We start from the raw sequence: 19,801 nt of genomic DNA on the forward strand, positions 1-19,801 counted from the left end.
GTTACATGGGAGTATGAGGGTTAAAATTCTAAGTGCAACACCAATCGGGCCCACCCCACTTGCCCCGTTGCCGGCCGTAAGAAGAGACACCACACACAGGAGTCTGGTCTAGCTCCTCACACGGGAGAAAAAACTGCGCACTTTATTACAGATTACATAAGATCTTATACCCTCTGCCCTCTCACCACTAGGGGGTGATGGGCTCATAATCATATATGGGCAGTCCGGATTTCCGCCTTAGACAGTGAGGCGCCTCTGGCTTATACAGAAAATCACGTATTCAATTAACTCCAGTACAAAGAACCACCCACTTAATTCTAAGAAGTCCGGCCTAAGACAGTGAAAATTATGTACATTTGAACATCTTGATATCTTGTTTCTGGGAAAACGGCCAAGTACATGCGGCCTTGTGTCTGGTTACGTATCTTCTCTGAATTTCTTAGAACATCTCTCTCAGCCTTGGGATATCTGATTTAAGGCGACGTATTAAGTTTTTTTCATTTGGAATTGAATAAAACTTGCATACAGGTATAAAAGCATGAAAAACACATATGGCAATATATATATATACCCTCACAAACCCCCCTAAAAAACTTAATATGGAGATCAAGCATCAGACCTTGCACTCTTCCTCGGTCGTCTCTCCCTTGCGTCAGGGTTTCTCCACTGCCCGTAAGTCCCTACTCCTAAAAGGGAAGGGATCCCTACCTAACCTCAGAAGGAGGCCATGGATTCCCTGGGCTTATTTCCGGGCCTCCATACCCTCTATCTGTACAAGTTAACACCCCACAGGGTGTGCCCTCGCCGGAACCTAAGGTCTTCTGCACTTTCCCTAGGCAAATGGGAAGTCCACTGACAGTCCATCTTATGAGACTGAGGCAGACACAGTACTAGTCCATCTCTCCATTCTTCTGGTAACGTATCTGGTTGGCATTATCGGAACTGGCTCTTCATCTTTTTTCAAACAAGGGAAATTTTGGTCATATTAAAGGGATAATACACAAACAGGAAATTACATACCCCACCTCTTTCTGTTAAAATCATATCCAGGGCTACTCTATTTTGGAACGCCATGGATGCAGTGGGCCCTAACTGGTCAGCTAAACCTTGTAAATCATCTCTGGTGTAGTTTGCAAACCTCTGCTGATTGTAAAAGATATAATTCATCCAATCTACATTATTATTAACAGTGACAATAGCAAATAAGGACTCAAAACCTGCTTTAACCTGATCTCTAGAATTAAATTAATCTGGCACCCCCCTTGGCACTCCTATTGCATCTATGTGTACATGTGGATCAAAGTTACCACCTTGAGTGTCAATGTCTCTCTTAGCACGATGCGGTGTTAGATTCTCATCCTCAGTGTAGTCTCCATATTGCACATTTCATTGTATTAATTTGTTCTGAAACAGGGGCTAGTGTACAGTAGTCAAAGGTGTGTGTTAGAGGAATTGTACCACATTATAGCATGTAAAGGATATGCAGGATCATTAGTTTTTTCAGTGCGAAGTGTGGATCCAAGTGGGCTTTCCTTCGAGCTTGACTGCAGTTGGGGTGGTGAACAACAACTGGTAAGGACATTCAAACCAGGGTTTGTCTCTTAAACTTTTTCACATAGACCCTGTCACCTGGTTTTAGATTGTGACACTCATCTGTAGGACCTGGGATAAAAGCAGAGACTACAGAACGCATTACTAACAATTCCTTGGAGAGGCTCATGACAAAATTAACAAGAAAAACATTTCCCAAACTCTGCTACTGTGGCATGTATCCTCCTGGAAAAAAGAAAAACTAATAGAAGACACTCAATTCAAAATTTTACCATTTTCTCTATTGCCTTTTGTATCTACTTTCCCACTACTCCGTGGATGGTAGGGTGTGTGAAAAGCCTGGAATATACCCAAAACAGACATGATGTGTTGCATTATTTCACCTGTGAAGTGTGTACCTTTGTTTGACTCAATCACTTCCGGTACCCCATATCTGCGGATTACCTCATTCATGAGCTTCTGTGCGGTTACCTGCTTATTTACTTTGGTAACAGGGTAGGTCTCCAACCTGAAAAACATTAACATCAACAAGCACATATTCATGCTTCCCAACAAGTAGGAGCTGAGTGTAGCCAATTTGCAATCCCTGAAATGGGTAGAGTGGTCTAGGCAAGTGTGATGTGGCAAATTTACTTCTGCCCTGTTGCTTACGGCAAAGATCATGCAAAACTGGACAAATGATGCAGCAGCTACAGAAAACCAAGGAGCCACCCGTCCTCGTTCAAGCGTCAACATCATTACTGCTTTAAGAGGTGCGTCTTTCCGTGCGTCAGCTGGGCCATTTATGAGGCACAGGGACTATGGTAAGCAAGTGCTGTTGACTGTTCACCATACGCCGTCCCTTTTTAGTCCATTTGTAGTTTTAGTCAAAGTTCAAGTTCATATCAAAGTCCAAGTTCAAATCAAAGTCCAAGATTTTTATCAAAGTCCAAGATTTTTATCAAAGTCCAAGTGTAGTCAAATTCTTCTTTTCTTCTGTCTTCCACGGCTTGAGGGCCGCTGCTTTTGCTGTGTGGTCTGTGATGGCGTTGCCTCTTGCTTCTCCGGTGTAGGAATTGGTGTGAGCTTTCCACCTTGTCAGGTAGAAGTAGGGTCTCCATGAGACTCTGCACCATTGCATCATTCTTAATTGGCTGTCCTGCTGTGGTAAAAAACTGTCTGGCCTTCCATGTTGGGCCGTAATCATGAACTATGCCAAATGCATACCGGGAGTCAGTGTAAATGTTTGCCGTCTTACCTTCCTCCACTCTACACGCCTCTGTGAGTGCTTTTAATTCCGCTTCTTGTACTGCGACATGCGGAGACATTCTGCTTTTTAGGACATCTTGTTGTGTAACCACCGTATATCCAGTGTGGAGTCGTCAATCACCCTGGGTACCATCTATAAAAAACAACTCAAAATATGCATTATTAACAAGGGCTTTCAGTAACTTTTTTAAAACTTAAATTTTCTTGTTGCATCAATGCTAGACAATCAGACTGGTATTCTATTTGAAAAAGATTAGAACCTTGTTGCAAAAAATTTAAAAAATTCAAAAAATGGCTTGCAAAAAATTTAAAAATGGCTGATTTGCAATACCTAGATCACCTATGCCTTCTCCTCCCCCCCTCTTTAAACCAGGGTACTCAATTGGAAGAATAGTAGCCGGGTTTAAGTTATTATAACATTGTAAAAAGATTTGATGGAAGCAGATAAGGCCTGTAAGATGTTAGCACCTATAACAGAAACATGAGTTACAACGGGGAAGAATAATCTACAAAACATCTACTAATATTTGAAATGTGATATCCCTTTAAGTGAATTCATTATTAGTCTGTTCCTGCCTGCAATATCTTTATCAAATTTCAGACAGGAGAAAAAAAACAAAACAGGAAAAAAAACCTAGCTGCTCAAAATTCTCCCCCCTCCCTTGTGCAGGAGGGATGAAACATTATTACGTACTATTACATCATCTAGCTCCACCCCTTCGATATTGGCACATTGCGTCCGTCTTCTCAACTTAATTTCAGCTTAACCGTCTACACGTCCACATCTCAACCAAGCAAAGTCCCATGCATGGGGTAGGACTTTTACCCCCAGTCAATTTCCACATCACACATTCCACGCAGCTCGAACACGGGTCACTAACTCTCATCCATCCATGCGCTCAAGTCTGCTCCGTCACCCCCCCATTGAGGTGTACCAGTACATGCAGATGCACGGACAAAAAAAGTTTGACAAACATACATACATCAGCTGAAAAACACTGAGGTGAGTGCTATTATTTTTATAAAGTACATAATTCTATTGGGATGAGATTGTGAATGAGCGCTATCTTTGACAAATTATGTGAAAAAGTTTGCTGAGTGACTGTAATATTCTATATTTCTTATCTACTGAAGCTATTATATGCTGTATTAAACACTGAAGTATTTAGTTTCTGTGACCCTGAATTTGGAGTGAATTCTGAAAGCCCCCACTTTTTCAAAACAAATCTCTTATCTCTCCGCGACTATGAAACACAAACTGAAATAAGTTTTAGCTTAAACTGTTGAAAAAACATTTTGAAATCATAATTAACACATATGCTGGGACCTTGCAACATTCATTTTCAACCCCTGTATAAGTAAGAATATAACTTAGAAATTACTATATTTCCCTGCCTACTAAGACAGTATAACTAATTAAATTAATTTCAATTCATTGCAAGCAAGCAAAGATATTAACCAAGGATGTTATTGAATTTTCTCTCTCGCTGTTATCTTCCGACCTTGGAGCTACTTGTCAACAACCTCTTCTCCCCTAAGAGCAAGCTGTTAACTATTTGCACATACAGTATATATATATATATACACACACATATATCCACCTAGTATGGATTATACATATTATCTATTATCTATCTTGTATTATACACATTTTCATCTCTTTCTTTTTGCCAACAAATCACGTGCATTGTAACATTCTTTATCGACTTGCTTGCTCGTTCAGCACTTTTCTCCCCTACCTAACTGCCAATATAACCTTCAATAGACACTCTCCTGACGCCCTCTTGATCACTTACTGTACTTTTCAACATTTCACTTACGGACACTTTCTTAAACAAATAATGTGTATATACGTAACTTACTCTGACTGTCTCTCTCTCTCCTTCTAGCAAACCTTGGTCTTCCAAGGCACCTCTGGGTCCTAAAGACCTCCTCCCAGACACCATTTTGTAATCTGCCATGCGGGTCGGTGTCACACATTTTCATTAGATTTTTCTTACATTTTACAAATTCATCCACACGGCGGCAGCCCTTGAGGGGCTCTGTCTTCTTTAATAAGATCTTACGCATATTACAACAACAACAATAAAAATAATAACACGCTCCATAGAATGCATCCCTCTTAATTTTCAAATTGTCAGCCCCTTATATACCGGCAGACAACCGAGGGTCCCTTCTCCTTATGGAACCAGTCCCATAAAAATGCATCTCTCTGAAATCAAATCGCTAGCCCCATATATAAGGCAAACCGACCGAAAGTCCCTTCTTTCTATGAGACATCTCACAAAATGCATCCCTCTCTGCTAAACCATTAACAACTAACTAAACTAACCTGAGGGTCCCTTCTCTTGTGAGATCAAATGAAAAGTAAGAGGAAAAAAAAAATTCTGCAGATACAACAAACAATCTTCACTATCGCTAAAACGCTACGGACTTCAACAACAAATAGACTACAGACTAGTTTCTGGGTGAGCCATTGGTGCGCATATCACGGTCAGTGGTCCATGACGGCAAACCCGGAGCCCACACGAGTTACCGTGTAGAACTCTTAACCCAACCCGTCCGGTCACAAACCACAGATAGTCAGTCCTGCTGCAAGACTCTCAGCGTAAAACACAACATAAATATATATGCTTGTCTTACCTGGAGTTCTAAGTGAGTTGATCAGGCTCGGTTTGCAGTAGGACGGTTTCTCAGTAGCGTGGATCCGGGTGAATTGCGCTGTAAGCTCCGGTTTTACCGCCACACGTTCGGGCGCCATTTATGAGGGTTAAAATTCTAAGTGCAACACCAATCGGGCCCACCCCACTTGCCCCGTTGCCGGCCGTAAGAAGAGACACCACACACAGGAGTCTGGTCTAGCTCCTCACACGGGAGAAAAAACTGCGCACTTTATTACAGATTACATAAGATCTTATACCCTCTGCCCTCTCACCACTAGGGGGTGATGGGCTCATAATCATATATGGGCAGTCCGGATTTCCGCCTTAGACAGTGAGGCGCCTCTGGCTTATACAGAAAATCACGTATTCAATTAACTCCAGTACAAAGAACCACCCACTTAATTCTAAGAAGTCCGGCCTAAGACAGTGAAAATTATGTACATTTGAACATCTTGATATCTTGTTTCTGGGAAAACGGCCAAGTACATGCGGCCTTGTGTCTGGTTACGTATCTTCTCTGAATTTCTTAGAACATCTCTCTCAGCCTTGGGATATCTGATTTAAGGCGACGTATTAAGTTTTTTTCATTTGGAATTGAATAAAACTTGCATACAGGTATAAAAGCATGAAAAACACATATGGCAATATATATATATACCCTCACAGGAGCATAAGGAAATATAGGTAATACATACTCAGCTGTATTTAAAATAAACAGGAGTGTGGAGTCACACGGATTTACAGGGCAGTCTGCATGCATAGTGCACTCCAAGGGGCTGACCCTCAGCACAAGTCTATGTGCGATTTTTAAAACCTTGGTGAGGTAACTCCCATTCATCTCCCTCCAGCCCCCATGGGGGGTTTGACTTACACGGGAGCGCATGGGCACTGAAATCCATATTTCCTTCATAACTTCGTGTGGGTGGGACCCACAATGAAAATATGACAGCGAAGTTTCCTCTGATAATTTTACATACGGTTTGAGCCCCCACACACATGTGTTCAAATACATATTTTCCCAGGTATGTGGTTCTAGGTGTTCTGAGCCTCAGGCCTCAACGCGTGTAGTTGTGTTTTATTCAGCTGGGTCGCCTGATTCTGAAAATATATTTCATGTAAGGCTAGGCCCTTCAGATAACCCAATAGCCTTTACTAAAAGATTCTCTTACTAAAAATCTTGGCACCGCTTTGTCTGTTCTAACTGATGAAGGTGTCACTCCACACAAGCACTAGGTCAAATTAGCATTCCTTTGTCATTAGCTAGTTTTATTGAACAAAGGGCTTTTCTATACATCACAAGACCGAGATAGCTGCAAGGGAGGAATTGGGAGATTAGAACATTGAATTCATTCAGCTTTCCCAGGGTCCTGACAAATTACCAATGCTAGCTATCTACATACAGCCAGCATACTGAATGGGCTAACATAAATGAACTCTGAGACACACGCAAAATATCTGACAGCCTAAAGTCTTTACATTACAATATCTATCTATCTATCTAATGTATCATCACACCTCCCTTTTACAGATTACTTCCAAAGTCCATTCCTGATGCCTAGTAAGGGAGAATTCAAGGGGAAAGGATGTCAGCTCAACTTTCCTAGTGTCCTGAGTGGCAGCTGATTGATACTAGACAGCTCACTTATCAGTCTCACACTGGTTATGTGACCCTGGACTCCTCCCATACAGGTGACTGATCACATGACAGTGACATCATCACAGGTCCTGTAAGCACACAGTTGTTATCAGGCTCTGCATGTTTCAGGACCTGTGATGATGTCACTGTCATGTGATCAGGGGCAGAGCTCAGAGCCCCAGTGACTGATCCCATGATGATGGCATCTTCACATGTAACTCACACAGTCGCTCAATTACAGACAGGTGGTTATTAGTATTCCATAGCAACCGAGGCTGCTGTGGTTTGCAGGGGATGTAGTCCAGCTGTAATCTGCACAGGGATGAAGGACCTGTGATGATATCACCATCATGCGATCAGGGGCGAAGCATGTAACTCACTCATTCAAGGACACAGAACCCAGGTGACCGATCACATGATAGTGATCATCACAGGTCCTGTAAGCACATGGCTGCTGTCAGGTTCTGCTTGTTTTATATTTGAGAACCTTTGATGATGCTACCGTCATATGATCAAGGGCGGAACATGTAACTCATACAGTCACTCACAGACAGGTGGTCATTAGTATTTTGACTAGTAATTATTAGGAAATTATAGTACCAGTGTTTCTGGTGGCACAATGTGTGCCTGACAGACACAGCTCTACTACATGACATGCCCGTCACAGACACAGCTTTGGTACATGACATGTGCATGGTACAAATACAGCTCTGCTACATTATATGCATGTGACAGACAAACCTGTGCCACAGTACATGTGCATGTTACAAACTCAGCTCTGTAACACGACATGGGCATCACAGACACAGCTTTGGTATATGACATGCACATGGTACAAACCCAGCTCTGCTACATTATTTGTGTGTGACAGACACAGCTGTGCCACAGTACATGCACATGTTGCAAACTCAGCTGTACTACATGACATGCACACCACAAACACAGCTGTGCTACATGACATACATCCATGCCGACTATACACATTACACGCACAGCACATTAGACAAACAGCCACTCGCAGCTCTACTACATTTATGCTGACTGCACACATCACACACAGCTCTTGGATACAGTGATTAGCCACTGGTCATGTGATCCCTCACTCGACCCACACAGGTAATCACATGATGGTGATATCATCGCAGGTCCTGGTACTTTCTGCAGGTTTATCCAGTATACAGTACTACCAAACTCCAGAATAGTTGCTCCCACATCTGTGATGTCACCATAGTTCCTTCAGCCCACTGGATCTCTGTGGTGATGGTAGGTCAGTGTCTCCTGACAGGATCGCTGAGTTGTTTCTGACATAATAACGGCTTAGTTGTATTCTCAGTGTGTTAAAACCTGCCATAACGGCTCCAGAGGGTGAAGCTACAATGGAACAAGGGGGCGGGGCTATGATGTCACCAGGGGCAGTGCTATGACATCACCAGGGTTGGGTTATGATGTCACCAGGGAGCCGAGCTATGAGACTCACTCACTCACATACAAGCAGACAAGTGGTCATTACTAGTTTGATGCTGGTAACTTTGTGAATAGGCATATTTCATGGAGCCATGGTAATGGAATGCGCAGTCACCATCTTCTACCCTCATGCTGGTTAAATAAGGAGGTTGAGCCTATCTCCCTTTCTCTTAGCAGTTACTGGACATATATCTTGCATCTTATGTTTAAGAGCTCAGTCACTGGACACTGTCACAGCTGTGCAAGAGGATCGCGATCTTCACTGTATGTTCTCAATTGGCCCCATTGACCACAAGGTGAAACCCCTGGTTGTGACAGCATCCAGGGGTTTCACATCCAAAAAATCCTGAATGCCGCAGTTACTTGCATTGTGAAATCTGCTGCCATATTTTTAGCAGTGCAAATTATTCTGCGCAGGTAAAAAACAGACATGTGACCGCTGTCATTGAAAAGCATTGATTCCAAAAGCAAAAAACAAGCACAGCAAAAAACGCCTGTCTGACTGAGCGCTAAAGGTTTAAAAAAGTGAAATGACAGAGAAAGTTGTATATTAATTTTGTGGATTTTAAAATGCAGTGTTTCTTTTTCAGCTTTTAGTCTCAGTTTTAACCCTTTCCAATCCAATTATTTTTTCTCATCTATTCTCCCCAGCTCCAAATAAATTGGAGCTGGTAAGAATGGATGAGAAAACATACATTTCCCTGCACCCTCCTGAACTGACAGAGTTCAGGAGGGTGCAGATGCTCATTGCACCGTGGGGGGCTGCTTACCTGTCCGGCATCTTCCGCATTCTCCCTCTGCCTCCCGGCTCGGCGATCATGTGACCGCTGGGGTCAGGTGACACTGGCGGTCACATGATCGCCGGCCGGAATCTCTGTGCATTACATAGTGCTAATTGAGCGCTATGTAATGTGTAAAGGAGAAGGCAGAAAGGGTTAAAAACCCTTTCTGCCTTCTCCTCGGGGGTCCTCGATGAGGACCAGTGCAGAAGTGTATCTGCACCCGATGTGTCTGATGATTGGGTGCAGATGCACTCCTGCACTGCAGTGTCGGGCCTGCCACAACATCGGAGCTGTGGAGGGAAATTATGATGTCGGGGCAGGCCCGACATTGGATTGGAAAGGGTTAATTTACAGCAGGCAGCTTTTAGTAGAGAATCGAGAAGTTGATACTTGGAACATGGCTCCATTGGAGCATACCAATTTTTCTTGTTGGATTCACATGAAAAGCCTCTAGATGAAGTCACTCATGTACCTTCCTATCAACGGTAATACAGTTGGGAGTGTAATGATTCTGTGTGCATAAGCCATGAACAACCAGGATTGTAGCCAATAACGTGTTTACTAACTTTTCAGTGTTTCTGAAACCCGTGGAATGTCTAAAGAGGTATTTACAGATCACAATGCCCTAGTTGCTAAGTTTGTTTACATCTCCGTTATTTTACTACCAGCTAGTTTTCCATTTTTTACTTGTTTTTAATTTTTCCTGTTGCCATAGTCACATGAGGACTTATTTTTTGAGGGATAGTTTGTATGTTTTAATATTATTTAATGTACCATATAATGTATTGGAAAACATATATATTTTAAGGTAAAGATGATTTTAAAAAAGGATTTGTTCCATTTTTTTTTTGGGGGGGGGGTTGCTTTATTTATTCAATTAGTCAGAATCATTACAACAATGCAATGTTTATCCTTTTTTATTTGTTTTAGTATTTAACAAAAATCTTTATTAACCCCTTAAGGACCAGGCTGCTTTGTACATAAAGGACCAGACACTTTTTAGGGATTTTTTACTACCCTATTTCTTTTTCCTTTAGCTACCAAAATCAATTCTGTTGCTTTCTTTTCCGTGACATATAGGACTATATATTTATGTCTTTCTTTACTGACTTTTTCCCCCATTTCTTAAACTTTATTGGGGTAAAAAGGTAAAAAAAAGATTTTTTTAAAAACATTTATAGTTGTTTTTTTTAATTAGTTAATTTACGCTAAAATAAAGTATGGGAATGAGTTCCTCATTTTGTTTTGGACGTTTTGATATAAAATATGTATAGTTTTGAATTACAGGGCACATACGGCGATGGTTTTGGTAGGCCATTTTCTTTTTTATGTTTATATTTTTATTTTTTTCCATAATAATTATTAAAACTTATTTTCGTAACTGTTTTTTTTTACAGTCTATGACCCCCATGACGTAATAGAGACCTCTCCATCCATAGGAGCCCCAGTTACAGGGAAAAACATCCTCTTGTAATGACAGCAGTCACTTACAGAGCTGATTAGGGTCTGCTGGGACCCTGCAGCTCTGCTGTGCTAGAGGGCTCCCAGCGGTCATGTGATTGCCGAGCGCATAGTGGAGGAAACACTTCTACTTTCACTTTTTAGTACATAGCACTCATTGAGTGCAATGTACTAGTGAAAGGAGAAGGCAGAAGTGCCTAAAAAATGCTTTTTCCTTCTCCTTCAGGTTCTCAGCTGTGACTAACAGCTAAAAACCCAACTTGCTCCTGCTTAATTGCAAGAGCAGAGGCTTTAATCCCACAGCATATTTCTGCTATCGGGCGGGATTAAAATCCAGGACCAAGCACTGTATATTTACCGTGCTTGGTCCTTAAGGGGTTAAGAAGAACAAAATCCTCTTTATCATATTCTGAGCCCAGTTACTTTTTCTATTTTTCAATTGATAGTGGTGCGTGAGGGTTTATTTTTGTGGTACAAGATGTAGTTTCCATTGCTACCATATTTTGCATACATACAACTTTTTGATCACTTTTTTAATATGGGAAATAGGGACATAAGGTGACTAAAAATATACAATTCTTGCATTTCTTTTCTTTACAGTGTTCACCATGTAGCCATGTAGGTTCAGTTTTTGTCTGATGCAACGATTATTAGATTATTTTGTAGGACGATTGGGAAAATATATACTGTGTTTCCTCAAAAATAGGTCCGTCCCCGATAGTAAGACCTATCGGGTTTTCTGGGGAGGCTTGAAATATAAGGCCTACCCCGAAAATAGGACCTATCTCGGGTGCCCCACAAAAAAAAAAATACTCACATGGTCCGCGGCAGCAGTAGTGTCGTTGTCGGCGCTGGTGTCAGCGGCGGTGGCGGTGTCAGCGGTGTCAGCGGTGGCGGCAACAGCAGCGGCGGTGGTGGTGCCAACGGCGGCAGCGGTGGTGGTGTCAGCAGCGGTGTCCTGCACCCTCCTCCGTCTCACAGCTGCCTTCTGTTGGCGATGGGGCTCTGAATACCCCGCATCCAGCAAAGAAAGCGCTGTGATTGGCTCATCGAGCGCCGGCAGCCAATCACAGCCGGCGCCTGATGAGCCAATCACAGCCATTCAGTGAAGGACATTACTGAATGGCTGTGATTGGCTCATCGAGCGCCAGCTGTGATTGGCTGCCAGCGCTCGATCAGCCAATCACAGCGCTCGCTTTGCTGGAGGCGGGGTATTCAAAGCACCGTCACCAGCAGAAGGCATCTGTGAGATGAGGAGGACGCCGCGCCACCGTCTGACACCATTGGGCGGCATCCGGACGCCGCGGACCAGGTAAGTAAAAGCCCCCCACCCAAAAATAAGACACTGTGCCCTTTTTTGGGCAAAAATATATAAGACAGTGTCTTATTTTTTGGGAAAAACAGTATATTACTATTTAAACATTTTTATTTGATTAAATTTGACATTTTGGTTAGTCTCCTTAGGGGACCTGAACTTGTTATCGTTTGATTGCTTCTGAAATATTTCAGTATTGCAATACATATTGTATTTTTAATGTTCACCTATTAAGCCCTGCCTGTAACAGGTTAATACATGGCAGCCCTGGAAGCCTTCACTAGGCCCAAGACGACCAACACAAACATTGGTGCTGTTGCAAATGCAAACACTGGCTTTGTTGCAGGCTCAGTTTTCAAGCCAGTTTCATATTCAACCCGCACCTCTGTGACATACATGTACGTCCTAGAAAAGAACCAGGTTACATTGGATTTACACTCAACAATTATCACCATTATTTACTTGTTTCTTAAACAATCATATTGACAATGAGCTTTCATTGGAACTGCCAGAGATAGCCAAGAGGCAAGTATTTGAGTATCCAAGTATTTCTCTGAGTTCCATTGAAATGAATTGAATGACAGCTGTGCATGCTAGGCTAACGATCCATTAATTCTAATTTCACTATGGGGGGAGTAAGAGAACAAACAGTGATAGGCAGAGAGGGACACAGGACCTCCGTTCTCTGGATTACTGGGAGACCCCCACTGATCAGCAAGAAGACATCTTCCAGCCATGTCTTAGTTCTGCACATGTTCTCCAATCTGCCGGTGCCCTAATGCCATTCTAAAGGGCCATTTACACTGGACTATTATGGCACAAAATTTGTTCAAACAAACAAATTTGTGCGATAATCGCTGTGTCTAAATCCACAGGCATCGTGAACTATTCGTTTGCAATTTACTGGTTGCTCACTTTCAACCAGCATAAAAATCATCACTGGATTGCTGGCTTTTTGCTGAGTGGGAATTTCAAAGTGAAAAGAAAGCGCTGAGCGAGGACTCAGCAAGAATCCAGCGAGGATGTTTCTGTCTTAAATGATCTGCACGAGCACTAGCAACCTTGCGGTGACGTCAGCGCTCATTAAAACATTAACCCCCCTTTTCCCACTCAGCACATCCAAAAGTAAAAAAATAAAATGATATTACCACGCCCATAAAAGTGTAGTGTATTAAAATATCACATTAGTAATCCTGCATCATGAATACCATGATTAAAAAATGTTATGCCAGAATTGCACTTTTTTCATCCACCTGTCTCCAAGAAAGAATTGAATATAAAGCGATCAAAAAGATTACCTGTGACCCAAAATAGTACCAATAGAAAGCATAGGTCACCCCTCACACTGGCCCATAAGCTGAAAATGTAAAAAGTTATGGCGTTCAGAAGATGGTGATAAAAAGCTATTTTTTTTAAAGCCTGTAATTGGCTCAGCAGTCACCTGCACAATGAATGGCATGTGACTTCCAGCCTGCTGTACATAATAGCGACACACCATGTTATTTCTCAGATCTGCTGCATGCCATTCAACCTACAAAGAAAAGAAGCACGACGGGGGACATTCCAGCCTTGGTCCTCCCCTTGCGATTCCTCTCCTCCATCCTCCCAGACTTCAAGTTTGGGGCATGAAAATCGGATTGCATTAGAAAATGCAATCCTATGCACACAGCACCGATTTGTCCGCGTGAAAACACACGGGGAAAACAAATCGCAGCCTGTTCTATTTCTGTGCGGGCCTCTGCAAGGCCCGCACAGAAACGTCAGTAGTGACGGGCTGGCTCCGCTCTGCACATGCATCGGCTGGCCAGCAGCCAGCATAGCATAGCAGAGATGGAAGACACCAGGAGCTGGTGAGCCGCAGGTCTCTGCAGGGGCACGGGTCCGCATTCCGCTGCAAGAGTTCTCACAGCGGGATCCGACCCGTCCGTCTGCAGGCGGCCTTAGTCAAAAATTCCAACTACCCAGTAAATTGGGGTTTGCCGACTGAGATTTAGGTACACCATACAGTCTCTAGATGTACAGAAGCCAGCATTTCGTAAATCAGCGTTCATCTTTTACTCCCTCCCTACTAGCACCTCCAAAGGTATATCCTCTCCAAAGGTAGATTCCCAGAGAATATGACAATGTGGGAAATAGACTTGAAGCAGCAATTCAGTCTGGAGCAGTGGACTCCCGCTCTCTCCTGGACTGAAAAAATGTCCTATGATATAGCACACTGGGAATCCTCGCAGAACCTCTTTCTGCGATTGGACCTAATGCCAGCTAGACTGGCCAGAATGGACACAGCGATCCTGGAGATGTGCTGGAGAGGATGTGGGCTAAAAGGCATATATCTTCATATGTGGTTGACATACCCGGTCGTGCGTTCCTTCTGGAATCTGGTATTCAATTTTATCTTTACTGTAACTAGACAATTTGTGTCCCTGGACCCAGCGCTGACCCATTGCTTTCTAAATACAGACAAGCTCTCCCCGTTTCACTCCATCCTCAGTTCCCACATCATTCTAGCAGCAAGGCTGGTGATTGACAGACATTGGAAATCAGCAAGAGCCCCTTCAATCTCAGAGGTTATTAATCTGATCAACTAAACATTCCACTTTACGCCCATCTATATGTCACTAAATCGTCTTGATGTACCTCTAGGGCAACATGGCTAGACTCCATCTCATCGAGCCCCTAACAGTGAAAGAGTTTAGGTCTAGACGCCATGTTGCTGATGGGGAAGAGGCGGTGCTGGGTCCACTGAACACAAACATAGAGGAACATTTGGGCTCCTAGTTGACCTCTTGAGAATGCATATGGCATCTTCCTTTTTCCCTGGGTGAATGGGCCAATACTCTTGCAATATAATATGTTCATATTTTGAAATGTGTATCTAGCTTGAGAATGTGCCTCTTTAGTTATGTATTGTCTTTTACTATTTGTTGAAAAAAGAAATGTTTCCTGCATAAAAATAAAATTATTAAAAAAAAATTCTGGTCTTAATAAATTTTTCCCCATATCTCTAAAATATGTCAGCTTTCTTTATTCTATAGATAGTAAAACATGGGTGAATTACTTCATTAATATGATGAAGGTTGAGTTTTTTCCAATTCCTAGTTAATCTCCTTTGTTAACAATCTATGCATCAGAAGTCTTCTCCATAGCTATCTGATATTATAATATGCAAAATTAATTGGAGTTAATTGATCAATCAGTGCACACACAGGGTGGAAAGAATGGCAGTATAGTCACAGGCAGAACGGCGCATGCGCAAGCTGATAGAGCCTCAAAAAAGCATTGATTGCTGTGTTGTAGTCACAATGTTTACTATATACACAGGGTTACATGAATGATGGTCACATATCTTGTGTTGTGATTTTGATGTTTTGAGTGCAGCATATACTTTATAGATGCTTTTACATTTACAATATTTAGTGTTTATTGAGTCTCGGACTTGGCTACTAATTAGAATTGAATCTGGGGGCCACTCTGAAGTTACATGCAAATATTTGCAGTTTATTTTTAGATATGCACCATGTACATTATGCCACACTACACTTTTGATGCCGTAATTTACAGTGAGTAAATAGGACTGAGCTGCAGTATCGAGCACACCTACAATCAAATGTACCACACTATCAATCCGCACAGGTTACAACAAAGGAACTCCAACCCTGATCCAGATCATTACAAAATAATCTTGCCCACAGATGGAATCCGTTGTGGCCACCTTGCGGAAAAAGGTTGATGAGCTCCAAGAATTTCGTGCCACCTCAAGGAAAACAATAGTATAAGGGCTCCTGCACACCTGCGTTTTTCTTGCGCGGTTTTTCATGCGATATCGCTGCATTTTTTTCCACGTGATTATCAATGGGACTTTCTAATGTTAAAAGAGCATCGCAATTTGGTGCTTTGCAATTTTTGTTGCGATGCTTTTTTAACATTAGAAAGTCCCATTGACAATCGTGTAAAAAAAGCACAGTGACATCGCGTGAAAAAACGCGCAAGAAAAACGCAAGTGGGTATTCACCCTAACTCCTCATCAGCATGGGTTCAAAAGGGAAGGATCATGTCAAATCAACTTGATCAGCTTTTACAATGAAGTAAGTTCTAGGTTGGACCTTGGAAAGTCTATTTATCTTGTATATATGGATTTTTCACCTTGCCGCATAATAGGTTGATATATCAATGAGACTGCTTGGTCTGGGCGAAAACATGTGTAGCTGGGTAAAGAACTGGTTCGGAGACAGAAAGCAGAGGGTGGTAATTAATGGTTCATACTCTAAATGGGGCCGGCATTGCTAGTGGGGTGCCACAGTATTTGGCCCCATTCTGTTTAATATATTTATCAATGACCTGATAGAAGGTTTGCACAGTAAAATATCAATATTTGCAGATGATACAAAATTATACAAGATAATTAATACAATGGAGGACAATATACAGCTGCAAATAGACCTACCGTGTTTCCCCGAAAATAAGACCCTCCCTGAAAATCCTGAAAAATCAGGGTAGGGCTTATTTTCAGGGTAGGTCTTATTATCAAGGGAAACCGGGTAGATAAGCTGGGGGCTTGGGTAGAAAAATTGCAAATGAAGTTCGACATTAATAAATGTAAGGTTATGCACATGAGCAGGAGAAATGGATGTCATCAATATACACTAAATGGGGTACTGCTAGGGAAAAGTGATATGGAAAAAGACCTTGGGGTACTAGTTAACTATAGACTTAACTGAAGCAAGCAATGCCAGTCAGTTGCTGCAAAAGCAAATAAAGTCTTGGGGTGGATTAAAAGAGGTATAGGGGCGAGGGACGAGAACATTATTCTTAAACTATATAAGGCACTTGTCAGGCCTCACATGGAATACTGTGTACAGTTCTTGATGCCAGTACTCAGGAAACATGTTGCAGTACTTAAGGGGGTTCAAAGAAGGGTAACTAAATTAATAAACGGAATGGGAGTACTGGAATACCCAGAGAGGCTGTCAAAATTGGGATTATTCACCCTAGAAAAAAGACGGTTAAGGGGCAACTAAATAACTATGTATGAATACATTAGGGGACAATACAAGGATCTCTCCCATGATCTGTTTATACCTAGGACTGTGAAGGTAATAAGAGGGTATCCTTTACGTCTAGAGGAAAGAAGATTTCATCACCAACACAGAGAGTGGTTCTTTACTGTAAGACCAGTGAGACTGTGGAACTCGTGGTGATGGCAAAATCGATAGAGGGGTTTAAGAGGGGACTGGATGCCTTATCAAAGCACTATGACATTGTAGGTTATAGACATTAAATAGTCAGAAGGGTTGTTGATCACTGGCTCTACCAACTGTCGGAATTAGAGTCAGGAAGGAACTTTTCCCTGAAGAGTGTTGATCCAGGAAATATCCTGACTTTCATTATGGAGTCGGGAAGGAATTTTTTCACAAAATGTTATGTCTGACCAATGGTTCTAACTGGGGAAATAAAGTTGCAAGCTGTACAGAGTGTAGTTGGCATATCTTGTCTCTGGTTTTGCTTGCAATTGTACCATACTCTGCAAAATGCCCCTGGGATAACATTAATAGCAATAATAAGAATAATGATGATAATAATAAAACATCAACGTAGACTGAAGAAGATAAAAGTACTGTATGTCTTTTTTCTGCCTTACAAAACGATATATCTATATATGTATAAATCTATACATGAAGCTAGGTATCTATATAAACATCTATATAGGTATATAACTATCTACCTATATATAGATATATTTCTATACTCAGAAATAGATTAGATAGATAGACTGCATGCAATAAGCCTGGATGTCTAGCAGTTGAAGCTGCTTTGTGATGTCATGAAGGCTCTATGGTGACACGCAGCCCGGAACAAGGACTACCAGTGCTCAGCAGTCATTTTTAGTCAGTCTGCGCTGGAGCTGGAAGTGGACAGACAGGTCCTCCTCTATTTCCCCCGAAAAGCTGTTGGAGCAAGATCATTTGTCTCTTTGATGGCCAATTTTTGAAATCAGCCCACAAGGGGGAGACAACAGCCTAAAATGTCAAACTGATCGCTGCTGATCACATTTTTCGAGGTAGGTACAGTTCTTCCAGATAGGTGAATGGGTAGGTTAAGTTCTCTCAGGGTGGGGAATACTTACAAGCAAGGATTTATGTCTGACCGAAGGCGCATGAAATGGCGGGAAGGCTCGGCCTACACCATGACCTTGCCACGTGCAGCTGTCACTCATCAACTAGAAGTGAATATGGGCCACGCAGGTTGGTTGAAATGGCTTAGCATGAATGATAGATACCTGGCCCACAACATCCCAGAATACTTTGCAGTGAAAGAGCACAACAATGTGTCTGACCAATGTTTCTAACTTGGGAAATAAAGTCGCAACCTGTATGGAGTGTAGTTAGCATATTTGTTAGCAACTTGTCTCTGGTTTTGCTTGCAATGGTACCATACTCTGCAAAATGCAGATGCTCATTGAATGGAACTTTTTCCCCTAAAATGATGAAAATTGGTTAAAACCTTGTGCAGTTTATTGCCTGTCCCTGGGATAACATTGATAGCAATGATAAGAATAATGATGATAATAATTTCTTCACAAGTGTAGCTTGTTTAGGGGGTGCCATTACACCGGAGGGATACAGTAGGAGATATCTGCAGGCCCCTGCTTATAATATACTACAGACGGATTCACAAGTAGTTTAATACTTAATATATGGCTGCTGAGGCATATTCATAGTGTAGTAATGCCAGTGGCACCACATCACCACTAGATGTCAGCAGAGAGCAGGTCAGAGGTCAGTGGACAGGAGTATATGGAGGTCTGTGCAGGTTGAAAAGTAGAAAGTCTGCAGATGTTCTCACTCTCTGGCCCACAACGTTCAATTTTAACTGGCAAGTGAGGAGCAGAGTAGAGGGAACTCCATTCCAGGGATACACCTCAAACTTCTCCTCCTGGTCAGAGGAGACCCTCCAGGCCACCAGGAAAGCACAGTAAATCGCTCCTAGCCTCGGAGCTCGTTGCTGCTGCGTCTTTCCCCTTAGCAAGCTAGGCCACGCCCTGGGCAGCAGAACTCTAACCAGAGATGGACAAGTGCTGCACAACTATGTATCTTCTATCTGTGTAGTCACAAAAGTAGTCAGCAGCAGCATTCTAGGAGACCTCCAATCAGAGGGAAAGCATACGTCAGGGTTAAACACATGCACACTCTATTGCTGGATTAAGACTGGCAATCCAAGTTAATCCTATTTATGAGCAGCATCTGGGGTGTCAAGCAAATCAATACTCACATCCTATACAGACATTCCTTTACTTTTATCCACGGAAAGACAACGTTTCAACCGCAGTTATGCGATCTTTGTCAAGTCAATGCATTAACACTGAACGACATCACATTAAATATACAACAAGCAATTAAAAACTACCAATCACCACACCACATACATAGATTAAAAAAGCACATCCCAACAGAAACCCTTCTGACAGGATATACCCACTGTGACCACAGGTGAAACCACTGATAATGCCTTGTTGCAAATTCTTAATATTCAGGAAATGCCATGGAACTTCTGGCGTCTCCATCTAACAACTGCGCATGCGTGCACTTCACATCGCTTCACGCGGTATCACTTAAGATGGGACCGATGTTGCAGAATCACGTCCCCTACGTCAGAAGCGGATCACAGCACAGGCACAAGATCT

This window comes from Eleutherodactylus coqui, chromosome 3, assembly GCF_035609145.1.
Source record: "Eleutherodactylus coqui strain aEleCoq1 chromosome 3, aEleCoq1.hap1, whole genome shotgun sequence".
NCBI classification, from domain to species: Eukaryota; Metazoa; Chordata; class Amphibia; order Anura; family Eleutherodactylidae; genus Eleutherodactylus; species Eleutherodactylus coqui.